Here is a 17,269-nt window from a genome sequence, read left to right as displayed (position 1 = left end):
AGTGCACAATACTCACAGGATGTGGTACCGGAGAAGATGTATTGATTCCCCGAATCTCTATGATACCATCGGATTTACCATTCCAATTTAAACGTTTACAATTTCCGGTAAAGACATCTTTTGTAATGACCATTAATAAATCGCAGGGTCAAACCTTCAACGTTGCAGGCTTAGATTTGAGCGTTGACTGTTTTTCACATGGCCAACTGTATGTCGCTCTTTCAAGAGTTATCTCAAGAGAAAACATGTTTGTATTGTCTAATGACAAGAAAGCTGTAAACATTGTATATAAAGACATTCTGTAATATATTAATTGTTGTTGTAAAAATAAAATAAATATGTAAAAATGCAAAAAAAATGTAGGGTATGAATTTAGATATTCCAAAGATAGCAAGAAAATCTTCATGGTATAAAGAAAGGGGAATTGTTTTACTCCAAATGTAACGCGTGCGGGCCACGGGCAGTACTGAATAAATCAAAACTATGGCATCGATTTTAATCATTTTTTCAGTGAGTGACATAGGCCTTATATTTTATTTCCGTGCGAAGCCGGGCGGGTTGCTAGTGTTATTATAAATTATACGGCTCTTGGTGGCTCAATACTCGACTGTTAGGCCTCAGACCAGCTCAGCAAGCTTTGATCAACAACTAGGAATTCCTGCAGGGTATTATCTAAAAATATATGTTATAACTGTGTCAGTTTTCTTAGTATCACATATGTAAATTTCGAGGTTAACATCTCTTACTCAGTATTCTGCAACTCACCGCTTATCATTCACATATTAGCAGTATAGTTGCAAATTAAGAGAATAATTTTGCTTGCAAATAGCTTTAAGCAGATATCTTATGCGAATATTATACCAAATAGAGTCACCTGAGTATGAATTACTTAAACTATGTGGTATTATATGCGTATTTTCTGCTCGTATATTGAAAATATTCCAATAATTTCTTTCTGCAAATATAATGAACTCGGCAATTTAGCACGCCAGCGTGCGTACATATGTGTGTGTTGCATAATGCCAGACATCGGTAACCGAAGCGTTTGCATGGCAATGAAAAATATGCGGATGTTATGAATGCAGAGTATTTATATTTAATACGAAATGCAAACACATGCACGCATATGAATACCCTTTAAGTCTATAGCATATTTGCAAACCAACACTTCACATACATACATATTTGTAAAAGTGTGTGTGTATGTGCTTTGAAGAGTATATCAATGTTTACCGCAACCAACAGCTTTGAATGCCCCAAAGCCTTTTGGGCCGCACATTAAAGCCTCATGCCTTCTCACATCAACACATGCACACACTGACACACACATACATACATACGAGCATGTATATTATATTAGTATAGGCCACAAATGCGCTTAAGCAATGATGGTTTTCGAGCATTTGGCACGACTTTGCAGGCATGTGTGCCTGTGTGCGTGTATGTGTGTCAATAAACGCTTTGGTTGAGTGACTAACCGCCCTTTGTTGCCTGCTGTGTTGCGGCATAAAACTTAATTCAAATAAAAATCCGCGAAACATCCATACCACAACATTAAAATATTAAATATTAAAATGACTCTGCATGAAATTGTACGTATGTATGTCATTTGGATGTTGCCATGTCGGAAATTTTAATGCTGCGATTTTTGTAATACATTTTTTTAAGTCGCAAAGGAAACCTCAGTTACTCCGATTACCTCTTCATTGTTGCAAAATTTCTTTCCAGCGAGCCTTCTCTTAAGGTCTGAGCACAGGAAATAGTCACTGGGGAACAGTTCTGGAGAATACAGTATATGCGGAAGCAATTCGATGAATTCTTGATTTGTTCATTGATTTGTGACAAAATACGTTATATTGATGAAACAGCACTTTTTTCTTTTACAAACGGGACAGTTTTTTCACGATTTCACCCTAACAAGGCTCCAATAATATAATTTAAAAGTCGCTGTTAATGGCTTTTCCCTTTGAAGTCAGGCGATGAATATTATAACAGGTGCGTTCCAAAATACTGATGCCGTAAACGTGCCTGTCGACTTTGGTGTCTTTTCACGACTTTTCACGCTTTGGAGCCGGTTCATCACCTGCAGCCCGCTAGTCTGACTAACGATTGGACTTCAGTGTGAAATAATGGAGCCATATTTCATCCATTGTCACATGTCAACGCAACAGTTTAGTCTTATTTCAACAGAACAGCTTCAAAACTTTTCAGCATCATCAAGAGATTTGTGTTTTTGATGCATTCTGAGCTCCCGCGGCACCCACTTTGCTTACGCCTATTTAAAAGTAACGCTTTTTAACCGTTGATTTTCCGGAAAATAATAGGACTGATTTTTTTACGTCGCGACTGCACTTCAGAGCGTACGCCCACCGATTAGATTCAATAGAGAGCGCTCTTGGCTAACGAACGAGTGGCTGGTCAGTTATCTCCGAGCACCTGAGGAATCAAAAACAAACATTTTCGAGCGTAGAAGTGTGCCAAGAAAACAGCTACCTTACTAGGGCCGGCATCCCAATGCTTCCGCAGCCGCCCTACAACCCAGATATGGCCCCCCGAACTTTTTTGTTTCCTTGCCTGAATAGGCCGATGAAACGATGAAAGGCAAGCATTTTGAGACAACAGAGGGGATCCAAGCAGCATGTACCTCGGCTGATGGCCATGCCGAAGAATGCCATCCGTGTCGCCTTCAATGCTTGGAAATCGCGCTGGCAGTGCTATATCGACGTAGAAGGAGCCTATTTTGAAAGTTTTTAAAGAATTGTAACGATTGGTTCCATAAATTTTCTTAAATCGACTCAGTCCTATTACATAGCGGACAAAACTCTGCACAACAAGGCTTCGGTGGTGAAAATTCAACTTTTCTCAAGCTCTTCATTGCCAATACATTTATTTCATTCAAAGATTCCTATTCATAAGTACACATTATCAAATGATAGTAATTTCCTACAGAGCTCGTGTACAGCACATTATTTACATATAACTTATATCCTTACCGACATGCATACATATATCCACATGTGCATGCTCGCTTGCCTCTGAGCATATCACGTGGCCTTGGCAACGCATAACATTGCTTCCACTCAAAGGTATCCAACGCTCAATTGTGTGTCAGTGGTTTTCTGTGTTGTGTGTTATTAAATTTGCAAAATATTTTGAAGCTCAAATGTTAAACGAAGTGTATTGTTCATCGTCTACATCAAAATATTATTTAATGACTCTTTCGACACACTGCCAGCCATTAGGCGGCTCCTTTTTGAACACGAAGCGATATAACTTATTTGAAAAATATGCCAGCAATCAGAGACAAAGTGTCCCTTGGCACAAATTCAGACCCTTAAACTAATTTGCATTTTAAAAATTTCCGAGCACCGTTACAAGTAAGCGAATTTTCTAATTTTCAGAGGTGTGGGTAAAGTTGAAGTCTCCGGAAAGATTTTTCAAGTTTAATCAGTATTAAACATATAATGCGAACGAAAAGAGTAAGAGGCCGCAGAGTCTGTTAAAAGTCGCATGCGCAGGTATCCGAAAGGATGACTACTCCTCTTGAACCTAGCAATGGTCTATGCGTGGCTTATTGGCCTAGCGGATTAACCCAACAGCCATCAACGGGATGAAAGTCCACGTCCTTTCGGTTACGTAGACCCGACTGTTTTGGGTACGAAGATTACCTGTACTTTTATTTTGCGCTTCTGTGCCGTTCGCAGCCTAACTTCAAGCAAAGCATTTATACAAGTAATTGTACAACGAATTCTTCATAGTGTCAAAAAGAGTTTATGAGTCTCTACTAAAATTGGCTTAAAGTGCCCGCTGACGTGTCATAATAATATATATAAATCCAGTCTTTATAAAGCCATGGACTTTAGCTTCCTAACAGTACCTACATTTTTAATCTTGGAAGAGCATGAAAGCTGAAACAGCGGTTTCAAGGGTTCGTATAAAGTCTAAAGGATCAGATCCAATATAATTAATCTAATTAGTTATCAGAGCTAAGTCTTACAATAAAATGCAATAAATATCACTTGTAATATATTTCAATAGAATAACTTACACTCTCCGGAAAGCCCATATGTGGGGCTAATGAGAAAGTAATTAGGAGTCCTCAATAAGTTTTAGTGGGAAATATATTGTTTTCAAGTCAGAAAGCATGTGTCGAAGATTGAACAATATATATGTATGTTGCTACATACAGCTACTATTTATATACATAAAACACAAAAACAACAATATAAACCAGCAAATTTTGGCTTCAGACTAATTTACATAAGTGCATTTGTCTTATAAAGTATGTACTTATACATATAGACGAGTAGTGAAGAACACACGTTCGATGCGATGTAGTTATGTATGTATATACATACTTCTACATTGTTGAATCCATATGAGGCAGCGAACGAGTGTCACGAACGGATATGCCAAAGCGAAAATGCAGTTGCTGAGTCGACATACATATGGTCGTAGCTTTAAAGGCAGTAGGCAGAGTAGGCAGTCAACGGGCAAGGAAGACATGTAGCAGAAGCACAAAAAAAAACCGTGGCAGTCGAATAGCTCAGTTTATACTTAATAATACAGGGTGACTAGTATACACAGGTTTTAATGGAGTTTAAATTATGATTTTACTTATCCCAGAAAAAGTCCGAAAAGTCTGACAAACAGGGCCACACATATGTATGTAATGAATAATACTTATAGAAATGAATGCTTGAACTTGATATCTGCGCTTATATAAAAAGAAAGTTTGCCTATTCTCACCAAAAGCTGATCGGATACTAATAGAGTATTTTTGTGGCCCTTGAGAGTCATAAAGCGCAAAGGTAACTTCTAATTCTAACTAATTTTGCCCGACTTCGTGCTCTTTCATATCCAGTATATTCTGAGTAGTGGTGGCATATACATTAGAGCGGGTCAATTTTTTTCTATAAAATCGAGTTTTCGGGAAATTTTTTAGCGATCATGCTGAACAACTTTGTCTAAAAGACTATGGGTCTGAAACCAGTTTCGATTCTGCGATTTATAAGGCAAAATTTAAAAAATCTGAACAGTCGGTTGTATGGGAGATATGTGATATAGTTGTCCAATTATCGCTGGCTCGTAATTGGTTATAAACCCATAGTCTCTTAGGCAAAATTGTTCAGAGTGCTCCTTAGAACATTTCACGCATATGAGATTTTTCCGTTTTTTTTTGGTTTCCTGTAAATCAATCCACTCTAAAATACATGGCCCGATATAAATTCTCTCAAACTAATTAATATTTAGACATGAAAAAGGGTGTAATTGTTTGGAAAAACATTTTCAGCTTTCGTTTCTGCTATGTAACACCTATTTAAGTTTCGAAACTAACCTCATTTAATTTCTACAAATATCAAAAACCTCATATATATTCAACAGTATTCTATGCTACTTATTGGCACCCTGTAACCGCCCATCATTCTAACATTGTATGCATCTATGACTATTCATTTGCCTTGGGCTCTACGTTCCAATTCAACGCTGCCGTCTTATTTTGTATTCAAGTCACACACAAAGCACGACATTTGAATAACCGTCGAAGTCAGTGGGTTCCCTCTAAGCCCCCCCACAACACCTTCGAACAACTTATAATGTATACACATCGTACTCCACAGCTTCGCTTGCAACCGTTCGCGTAGTCTCATTTTCCACTACTCAATTATTCAGTAATCATTCAGTGCCTTGCATAACAACATTTTCGCCAGAAAAGGCAATACGAGTTCAGTCCCGAATTCGCTGCTGTAAAGCAAACCAACAGTTTCGACTTGCCTGCTCAATCGGGCTTCATGCTCAACCGACTTTTGGCTACTCAACTCTTTCTCTCTGTGACAACCACTCTCATATCCATATACACATACATATGTACAAATATACATATATAAAGATTTATATGCATAGCTGTGCATACTTGTATATACAGCAAATTGCTCATCGAGTAGGCTAGAACCCAGCTATTCGACAGGCTTTGCGCTTTATCCTTTTTGGCAAAGTAGTTTACGCTTTATGCCAAAACTCGTCACGAAACCAAAATTTCTGCTTTACACCGTTCCCCGGCAAACAGTCTGCTGTGGCAGACTAATTTCATAGCTGTCATTTACGTCAGCTGTTGGCGAGGAGGACCGGAAAACTTTGCTGTCTGGAAAGAGTAATACTTTCGCAAGTCTCTGATGGAAGTTGCTGAGTTGTGGTGACGGTAAGAAATTGACTGTTCTGGCAATTGTTTTTGTACTTCTTTTGTTCGTTGAGTTCGCTTTGTGTCAAGTTGGTAATTAAGCAACCGTGGCGCTACGCCGATATCATGCGAATAATAATTTCGAAGAATTCGGCGGGTACGGTAGATAGATAGACGAGAGTTTGAAACCGGAGCGGATGACGATTTTCGGGAAATATTGATGTAAAGCGTAAAGATGTATTTAACTGAATCCGTTTCTTAGCTGTTTAAATAGATAAGACATCCAATCGTATGGTTTTAAATTGAATTCTTATCCGTCAAAAGCTGTTGTTATAAATTTGTTAAATGAATTTAGGCGAGGTGCCACCTTCGTACATACTGGAACCAATTCGATGCTGCCGTAAAGCTAAGGTAATTGCTGAAACTGCGAATCGGGATCTCTCGTCCGAGGCTGTTGCTTAATTTTTATTACAGCATTTTTTACGTGGCGGGTGTCAAACCCAGCGGTTGGCCTTCTCACTTTAGCCCGCCTTCAAGCGAATGTTCTTTGGCTACGCAGAGAATACTTAGTCTAAGACCGAAAGTTGTGAGCTGCTTGCGTCATATGTAAAAGAATTATTTCTGGTTATTCCTAAGTGAATGACGCTCAGAAAACTTTTTCCACATGCGTGAACTTCGATAATTTCGTCCATCTTGGAAGTTTTCATAGAAACAACAATGTCAACTTCGAAATCCAACGTATAATAATTCTTACCAACAGATACTACTTCGGACTGAGTAGCCAATTGAGAAGTAAAGTTCTCTCTCGACGAACAAGGACTAAAGTCTATAAGTCACTCGTATTTCCCGTCTAGATATGGACGATGACAACATCTGATGAGTCGACGTTGCGAGTTTTCAAGAGAAAGGTTTTCCTGAAGATTTATAGTCCTTTGCGCATTGGCAACGGCGAATACCGCAGTCGATGGAACGTTGAGCTGTACAAGATATACGACAACATTGACATATGTAGGTAAGCGAATTAAAAGACAGCGGCTACGGCTAAGATATGTCGTTCGAATGGATGAAAACACTCCAGCTCTGAGAGTATTCGACGGCCGAGAGAAGCAGAGGAAGACCTCCGTTGGAAAGACCAGGTGAAGAAGAATATCTCCGACAGCGCTAAAAGTGGTCTTCCTTCCGGCCATCTCCGGCATGGAACCCAAAAGCAAAAATTATTTACTAGAAGATATCAAGACCTAACAAAAATCTAGAAAAAGTCTGTGTTTAAAAAAGAGTTGACTATTTGATCTGTTTTGGTCTGCCAAAATACGATTTTTGATCAAAAAATTGGTAGGTTATTTTATGAGGAATTGGGAACTACTGCATTCTTCAGTAAAAATTCTCGAAAACAGTTATATTTACAGTATATGAAGTTACTATAATATAAATTACCAAACTGGTCCAGGCTTCCTAGATCACTTACTTTACCTACTCCCATTCCCGCTCTATCTTTCTCTCTAGGATGCTCCAAAGACAGAGAGAGAGAGAGAGATTAGAGAAACTACTTTGGGAGTGTGAACTAGAAATTTCTTGTAGAATTCACATTTTTTTTTAATTAGAAAATAATACAAAAAAATATATTTTTTTGCAAAAGTATTGCCACCCATTCAAAATCGATGGTATTTAGAAAAATATAGGAACAACACTATAAACCTCTAAACAGATGAAGTTAAAACTCATAATTTTAGTGGTGTAACCACACACACACACACACTCAGTAAATGCCAAAACCACCCACAAACACACACACACACGCACACACTTGCAGCAAGCGAACGAGCGCGCATTACAAATGGATGAGCGTGCATGCGTTGAGCTATGAGTTTTGCTCAAGTGTCAGCTTTTGTCATAAATTCTATTTTACTGCAATTTATTTTTCATTTTCTTCTATTTTTCTGTTTTCTATTGCCACGTAAGGGTGTTCAAGTGTCGTGGCACGTGCGAAATTGTAAATTATTAATCTAACTGTGTAAGTAATGAACGAGCAAGCGCGATATTCAGATATGCATGTCAGGCGCATTAGTCGCTGTGTGTGTGTGTATGCGTTGCAAGTACAACAACAGCAATGACTTATGCGCTTTGCATTCTCGTAAGTAGAATGCACTCTGGCGCGCCTTAAACGCAGCTGTGGCAACCCTTAAATGTCAAATGTAGCTAATTTCAAATTTATATGTGCTTTTGTTTCGCTAAAAATATGGCAACACCCGCGAGGTAATAAACATGTAAATAAATACAACGAATATTGAATTAACCGTTATGCAAACAAATCGCATGAAATCTGGCACCGCTTCAAGCATATAAATAAGCGGACTGGAATTTATTGTTGTTGTTGTTTTATTGGCCACTGCATAAATTTGCATATTTGCACTACATACATATGTATATACAATTTCATATTTAGTTGTAGTATGTGTGGCAGCAAAATGTTGTTCTCGCCGAAATGTACATATCATGTAAGTATGTACATATATCAGGTTAGGTTAATCTGACAGGTCAATAAGCCACACATAGACTAGTTTGGTCCTGTGAGATACCAGATGGAGTTTATCCTTTAGGATGCCTGTGCTTCACGCAAATTTTAACGGACTCTGCGGCCTCTCTATCGATAATTCCTTCAGTGTATTATACTGTGGGGACCCCAAGTGCTTACAGCGTAGTCTTGTAAGACAAGTTCAGAGGAGATGCTCCATTGTTTCCCTGCAGCCTTGTTCTAGACATTTTCTGCACTCTTCTCGTTCTGTCAGCCCAATCCTGCGGGCTTGAGTCGCCACCAGACAGTGACGTGTTAGTATTCCCATTATGTTGCTACAGTCTCCTCTATGGAGTGCCAATACAAATTTTGTGTACTGTCGATCTACCGTTTTACATATGATTTTTGCAGTTTTGCACCCAGGTAGCTCGTTTCACCGGTTTTGCTTTTCTCTCGAGATCGTATAGACAAAGTATGGGTTTCCCAATGTTCATCACGTTTTCGGAAGTCAGCCGTACACCATTCTTGGCATATCGTCTACTATTTTATTGCTCTCTATGCCTTTATGAACTAGCACCTTGTAGAAGTGAAGTTGCTTGCTTCTGGCAACACTTTCCACTGCCGCCTTGCTTCCCAAGACACTTCTGGCCGGTATACGATAAGAGGTTACTGCATTGATTTCTGCTTGGCTCTACGTAGATATTGACTCTGGAATTGCCTGTAGGTGCATTAGAGGCCAGCTCCGCGGCCTTCGCAATGGCAGAGACTTCAGCTTGAAATATACTGCAGTGGTCCGGCAACTTAAAAGGTTGCCTTATCTAACTCTGGAATGTATATTGCACCATTGTCTATTTTCAAGTCCTCCGTAAAGGGTTTAGAGTTTTGCGTGTAGCTAACATATATACCTTTACGCCAGGCATCTTTTTCTATGTTTACTTTGAACCTTATTTCCCAGTGGAAAAGTGGGATCATGTAGACGCTGTTTACCCAACCGCCATTACCCACCAGGCTATGCCCGAAGGCTCTATATGTAAATTCTTTTGCAGCCAGCAGTCGTTAAGCCGATTTTGCTGTGCGGTTTGCAGCGAAGAGTTGAAGGTGAATAGGCCAGAGACCGATAATTGACCCGCAGATAAAGTTGTTCAGAATGATCCGTGGAACATTTGTCGCACATGCGATTTTTTCTTTTCTTTGGCTCCGTGCAAAACGGCCCGCTCTAATATATATTTGTTTAAGTCCATAGGAGCGAAATTGTTTATGTACTAGACATTAAAGGGTTCTGTTTTAATAACTGTGTACTATTTAACAAATTTTGCGGAATAGCGAATCGAATAAACAACTATTATATAACTAGGAGAGCGTTGTGAGTCAACGATATTCCTTAAGTTTATTTTAATCTTCGGCAAGTAATGTCAAAACGCCCTAAGTACATTTGCATGAAAAAGTCCATCACCAAAATTTCTGAGTGATCTAAAAGAGCGCGATGACATAATTCATAATTTTAAAATTTGCACAAATTTAGCTCTCAGAATTGATCTCTTTTTTAGGCGGCTAAGATCCAGAAACGTATCAAACCTTGTTACCATGAGAATTCGATACCCTACATGCAAACGTCTCAGCATAATACCTATTAATCAGCTGCTTTCAAGCTCATACCAAGGTACTCACGTAATACCCCTTCCTCTATGCTCCAACCTGTCAAAACAGCTCATTCGGAACCCTTTGATGACTTCACAGACAAAACTTTCAATTCTTTTGTTATTTATAGCATTTATATATTCTTTATAACAAAAATTGCACAGAATACTAATGAAACAGCAAGTTAAGATCTGTTAAATTTCATAAAGATCGGTGGAGTAGTTCTCAAAAAATCTTGACAACCAACTTCAAAAACATAGTTTGGAGAATAACGAGTTAAAAAACGGCGGTGTTAGCCTAGCTAGCCTCTGACGGCCAAGGCTGTATCTCTGAAAGTATTACTCGGATCAACTTGAAAATTTAGAACAATATTCTAGCGTTGTTGTAGAATTTATAAGACAACAAAAAATAATTGATTGTTTGAAACCAGTAAACATAGGTAAAATATTTTTTGAGTCACAAAAAAAAAATTAAAAGTCCTCCGAAAATGTTTATAAGTTCTAAATTTGCATTATGTAGATTTACTTTTAGCTTAAGTTATTGTTATAATACTGAATTTTCAGCTATTTTTATCCTAAATAATAGTATTCCTAAATGTTTTATTCTTTTTTTACAGGTAAAGTTATCTGCGAATTCTTCTGACTTTTAATGGTGAGTATTCTTATTGCTACAAACAAATGATTCGGGACTTTGTGGTTGCCCACGACAATATAAAGCTTGCAGGTGTTACGGCTAACTGCGTCTATTATTAAATGGTTCTAGCAGCATGATGCCCAAGCCCTTACATTACGTGAAACCATAATTTTAGGGACGTTGTCTTTGTGATTCGTTTGTTTACTTTTACATAAATCCAGCTACGACTGTTCAATTGTAAACCAACATTTTGAAAGTATGTATGTATATGTATATGCATACCATCGATTTAGCCTAACCCATCCGTCCGTATATATGCGAAATCAGTTTTAGAGATATTGTTCTTAGTTTTAGAAATATCTACATATCTGAAATATTGCAGCTGCCCCTTTCTCAACAAGAAGCTTCTTATTTGTCGGAATGGCCGATTTCTAACCTCTATAGTAATAGATGCAAAGCAACTGAACGCTCCTAATAGAGTGCTTGTATTGAAATTTTTTTTATTCGATTTTTTTTGTTTGGGGTACTGCCTAAAACAATGATGTAATTTGTGAAGAAATTGCTCAGATCGAATCACTATATAACCGCCATGCAAGCTGCTCAAAGTTTTTGTAAGACATATTTTGTGTTTGTGAAAGGTATTTTATAGCTTCGGTGCAGCCAAATTTAACATTTTTTCTTGGTTTTAATGTAATGACTAACATTTTAAAACATGATTTTGTTGTTTTATTTTCTTTAAATAATAATCAAATATTTTACCACATATAAAATTTCAATTATTCCATCAAAATTGTAAACTTCTGTCACCACAATTTTACATACATTTGTATCTGAATGTGTGAATATCTGTCAAGCTTTTCTTTCAAAAATCAAAGGTGCATATGTCAAAAATTGTCTCTGCATTTCATTTTCTTCAAAATTGTTTGTTTGTTTTTGTGTTCACACTTTCACACGTTTGCCAAACAAATTTAATAGAAATGCGACTATTTACTCATAATCCTTCGATTTGTAATTTTAAGCACACATTTTACATAGGAAAACCAAACAAAAGCCTCTAAAATCAGATAAATCCATAATAATAATAGAAATAAAACCACAACAACAATGCCTAAAAGCGATTATTGCGCGTTAATGCATGTTAAATCGATCAGCCTACAAACAAAGGAAATAATGCAATAATGCATATGCACACATATATATATGCATATATATATACATACATGTGTGTGTGTGGGCAAAATGCACTTTCCGTAAACAATTTATATTATAATTAATTTCGTTCGATTTGTTCACGCAAATGTTACATTTTATACAAATTGCACACAGCTGCAATTACATACTATAAGTGTAAATTTGTAAATACAAGGTGTTACAAGAATTGATTTCAAGAGATAGCAATGTTTCATTTCACAATTCTTTACATTCTTGAATAGTATGACCTATAGTCATGAGATCGTCCAGATAAAAATTATTGATGACGTACGTTTTCATTGCCTTTGCAGTAAATGTTAGGAATCTCCTGCACTGATTCTATAAGATTTTGGTTTTTTCTTGCTGGAAACTGTTTTCTTTCTTCTTGCGAGTAGAGTGGACATATTTTACTGATAGGCCTTTTCACAGTACTATTTTCTGTCTGAATGGTTACCGCTCTCACCATTTCATCATATCCTTTATGTATTTCAGTATTTTTCCCCCTGGGCCATTCAGGTGGATGAGAAGTCTAATTTTTTATCAACACAATTTGTCCTTCTTTAATATTGCTCATCGGTTGATTTCATTTCTACCTTTTTTGCAAGTTATGCAGATATTCTTCTTTCCAATTCTTCTAAATCTGGTATTTCATTTCTTACAGGATACTTCATCTATCCAATGTCGTAAAATTTCTTTCTTGTAGCGGTTCTGACGCACTCAGCAAAGATCTTATAAAGACCTTTCTCAAAGAACTCTCTCCGATTGACTATTTCACATAAAAAGATAAGCCTGTGCCAACCTTCTACGGTTTCAATACTATTGAGACTGCTCTAAACTCATTCTCTGTTAGTCTTGAGTTTCTTCTAAGCAACATGCTGAAGCACCCTATATAAGAGTTTAGGTGAGAATTTCATATGCATTTTAATGCTAACTATAATTGTTTTGATAATTGCTACACAAAACTCATAAACACCAACATTTGTTGCACATATGTACGTGCTTATTGGAACACTAGTGCCTACACAGGTGTATAAGCATGTAGTACGTATAGACATATGTACGTAAGTACGGCAAGTTATGGATAAACTATTTTAATGTTCCTTATATAAAAAGTTAATAGGAATAGTGTCATTAATAGAAAAAAGCGTCAATAGTTTTAGATCTAATCTCCAATGCGACTATCGCAACCAGCGTATCACTATACTCAACGATAGTCAAGCGGCTCTAAAAGCGATCTCAGTTTATGAAGTCAAATCGCTATCAATAGAGGAGGGTTCCACACCATAAAACAGTGGCTCCGCAAGGAGGAGGAAGGGTACTGGCAACAGTCAACAGGAATACACCACGCCAAGCAGCTTTGGGAGGTTACACTCCAGCAAGGTTCAGAGAAATTACCAACCACCCCCGAGAAAAATTCCGCCTCCTTGTGGCTCAAGAAATACTTGTCCAACATGATCATAGCCTCTTGTACGAACTGCCAATTTTGCGACATGGAACCGGAAACTGCAGTGCACCAGATTGTAGATTAGAGGTCTTCCTCTCCCGTTGCTTCTCCCGGCGGGTACCTCGTAGAATGCTTTCAGAACTCTAGTTTTTTCGTCCTTTCGGCCGGTGTGGCCGCTGAACTATGTCAATGTCGTCGTATATCTCGTACAGCTCATCGTTCCATCGACTGCGCTATTCGTCGTTGCCAATGTTCGAAAGACCATAAATCTTCCGGAGAACCTTTCTCTCGAAGACACGTAACGTCAACTCATCAGGCATTGTTGTTGGTGTTAATAGTGGTTCCAATATAGACGAAATTATCTACGACATCGAAGTTATGACTGTCAACAGTGACGTAAGAGCCAAGTCGCGAATGTGACGACTGTTCGGTTGTATCAATTTCACGACGTACGCCAGCAGCGATATACTCTTATGAAGATTGTACTTGATCGATTAAACTCTGCAGCTCGAATTATTTACTCCAGCAGTAGATTGAAGAAGTCTGAAACCTTGTTTGGTATCGAACGGCTCGGAGAGATATTTCCCGATCCTGACGGGATCATTAGACATTAGATCCCATTTCTAACGATGATTCCTTTTTAAAGGGAAGATATAGATTAGATATTTGGAATAAAAAGTCAAGTTTGTAAAATGTACTACATTTTGAACTCATAAACTGGGTTTCAAAGGAAGATTCAACGGAAAAAAGTCGACGATAGAGAAAAGAGAATAGAAAAAGAAGAGAAGAAGAAGTAGAGAAGATAGAGAAGAGATGAATAACAAAATTTTACCCAGATTCATTACTAATAACCAGCCAAATTAGTTGGAGTATGAGCGCGAAAACAACTAGAGCGTAACCCTGCAATTAATTGAAAATCATTGACTGCTTAGTGGATTTACTATATGAGCGCGTGTATTTTTTGTAAATTAATTATGTATACCGCCAAAAAGCCGTTTGTCATACTCTTCATTCACATACGTAAAAACGAGTATACAGTTATTATGCGACACACAACACTGCAGTAATTGTGACTAACAACACGACTGTACACGAATGTGTGGTACATACTGAATGCGTACCTGAATGATCTAATCAATTATTTATTGTCTGTGCTTTTATGGACATTTATCAATCATTTAACAACAACAAAAAGCGAATGAACTTGGGTATGAAATCAAATGTATTACTCAATTCATCACTGACTAATGAGTACAAGAGCCGATTATATTTGTTCAATGAGCCATTGAGTTGATTGGGAACTAGTATATATGTAGGTATACGTAATAAATGAAGGCTAGAAACCATATCATGAAGTTGTGCAACCAGGTGGAGGAAACTGTAACTGCTTCTTGCTCTTGGTGATAGGTATGCACCGAATGGATATTTGGTAGATGTAAAAATAACAATAATTTCCCACAGTGAAAGATAAGACAGTGTTAACTGTTTCTAATATATTGCCCCGCTTTTTCGAAGTACTCATCCATTAGGTTATCAAAAGGTATTCTCTGGCTAATCTAAAGCTACTAATTACAATCTACATATGTATGTGCCACTATGTTAAACCGCTATGCACCGCTCAATGGCGTATTATTAGTAAACTAACACAATTTACTTTTTCGATTATTTTCTAATTGCCAGCAGCAAAGTGGGTTGTATTGTGTCATTGCGGTGAGTCAGGTGTAGAGTAATGAGTTGTGGCCCGCAGCTGTGTTTCGCCGCTATTGCCGCATATTCTCATTATTTATTGTTGCTTTTTTGTCAACGACATTGCAGCATGTTGCAGTCATTTTATCGTACTCCCCTCTTTACATTCACTTTTTGTTTGCCTCCCCACAATGCGCAGCAAAAAGGTGTCGCCGCTTCTTTTTTGCATGTTTCACACTTTCAGGTGATTTTTACTCGTTACTTGAATCGTTTTGCATTCCTTTATTTTTCATCGATTCGTTTTTTTATCTACTACTTTTTGGTATTTTTTAAATTTCATAAGAACTCTTTAAACCGCCTACCTAGCCTTTATAGAAGAACCCAGTTTAATATGGCGTATTCTCTTTCTGCTGGGTTCATCTTTGAAGAGTGCTCAAAACATTTTGACGGACGAGCGCTATTTTTGTTGAGAGTAACTTTAGAGATTCTTCTCAGGCGAAAAATAGACTAACTCTATGGTATAATGAATCCAATCGAGGTCATTGATCACTCCAAGACGAATTTCAGGAAGGTCGTACAAAATCAGTTATTGCTCCGGAGACAAACTGATATTGCAAGATCGTCATGTAACCGATCATGAGACTGAGAAAATTATGAATATTAATGGGACTGGCGCACATTCAATGACTTGCATGAACATTTGACTGTAAGAAAAAGCTTTCATGTTGGATACCACCATTTGTCAATCAAAAAGGCTTCTGCCGATTGGTGGAGAAAAATGTTAAGAAAATACGATAGCGGTGCTTCGAAACACGTGACGTGAATGTGATTTTTGGCCAAATAATCGTCCTTCGAATGGTGGATTCTGAGCAATTTGTGCGTTATGGTCATCAAATGCGATCAAATCGATGTTTTGGAGATGTTCAATTCCATCTCCATGGATTTCAATGATGATTTCGGCTGATTTTTGATGAATTCACGCACAATCTCGATGGAATCTCCGGTGATCACAGATTTTGGTTGACCCACATGTTGATCGACATTTATGTCCTCACGGCCACTTTGGTAACGTTGAAACCTTGGTACCTTGTGTTGTCTCATTCACCACTACACCAAGCTCTTCCACTTCTTTTTATAAAAAAAATGAAAATAAATGGTGTAGGTAAGGCTGGTATCCTGGTCAAAGAATAAAAAGTATTGACTTGCATATTTGCGCTAAAATGTAGGCCACAAAATCTTTCATACTCCAATTAACAATGACATTAGGATTTTATTAATGCACTTACATCTGTAAACAATTGATGAAAATTTTCAACAAAGCGTGTTGAAAATCAAAATTGGAAAAATAGCTATATTTTTAAGTGGAATTTCCTTTATGCTGGCTATTTTTCATTATTTTACTTTCATTAATATTAATTATAAACCGCATATGCCACTCATTACACCAACAATAATGACAATATGTATATACAAATGTGCCATGAATGGCTGTAAGCAATTGCAACAACAACACAAAACCACAACAACAATGCATTTAATGGTGCAGCGAACACAATGACTACATTAGTGCATAGAAAAAAGAAAACCAAAGGAAAAAAGTTCGAGTATTTAAACACAAAGCACTAAATGAAAAGGACAAAACTGCAGCGATTCTAACAAAAACACACACAACAATGCATAAAGTATTAAAATAAGAAAATACAACAACAACAAAATTGCAAAAACTCGCGCTCATTTACAAATTTTTACTGAATATTTGCAACTAATTGCTATGAAGTTTTTGTTGCCGCTGGCAGGCATATGTGTTTGTGTGTGTGTGTGCATGGCAACTGCAAATTTTTCACATCTAGCACTCAACCAAATTAGTGTCATTAAGGCATACAAATGCATCAGTGTGTGTGTGTGTGTGCGATATTCCCACTGCGGCGCAATTCAATTACTGTTAAGCGTCAGTCAGCTGCTATTTACAACTCAAATTAATATTTAA

The 17,269-nt window shown here is 37.4% G+C and overlaps 1 protein-coding gene across 4 annotated transcripts in view; it reads left to right on the top strand.

Moving 5' to 3' along the window:
* Positions 1–17,269, top strand: part of LOC105226065 (leucine-rich repeat-containing protein 15) — a 130,112-nt gene that overhangs the window by 30,938 nt on the left and 81,905 nt on the right. For all 4 annotated transcript variants that reach the window (XM_049447099.1, XM_049447097.1, XM_049447101.1 and 1 more), the window contains one exon: positions 10,945–10,979. The gene's annotated coding sequence lies outside the window, so the exon portion shown is untranslated. The remainder of the gene's footprint in view (positions 1–10,944; positions 10,980–17,269) is intronic.

This window comes from Bactrocera dorsalis, chromosome 2 (assembly GCF_023373825.1).
Source record: "Bactrocera dorsalis isolate Fly_Bdor chromosome 2, ASM2337382v1, whole genome shotgun sequence".
Classification (NCBI taxonomy): Eukaryota; Metazoa; Arthropoda; class Insecta; order Diptera; family Tephritidae; genus Bactrocera; species Bactrocera dorsalis.
The sequence above is the reverse complement of the archived record's forward strand: the minus strand, read 5'-3'. Positions and strand labels throughout refer to the sequence as shown.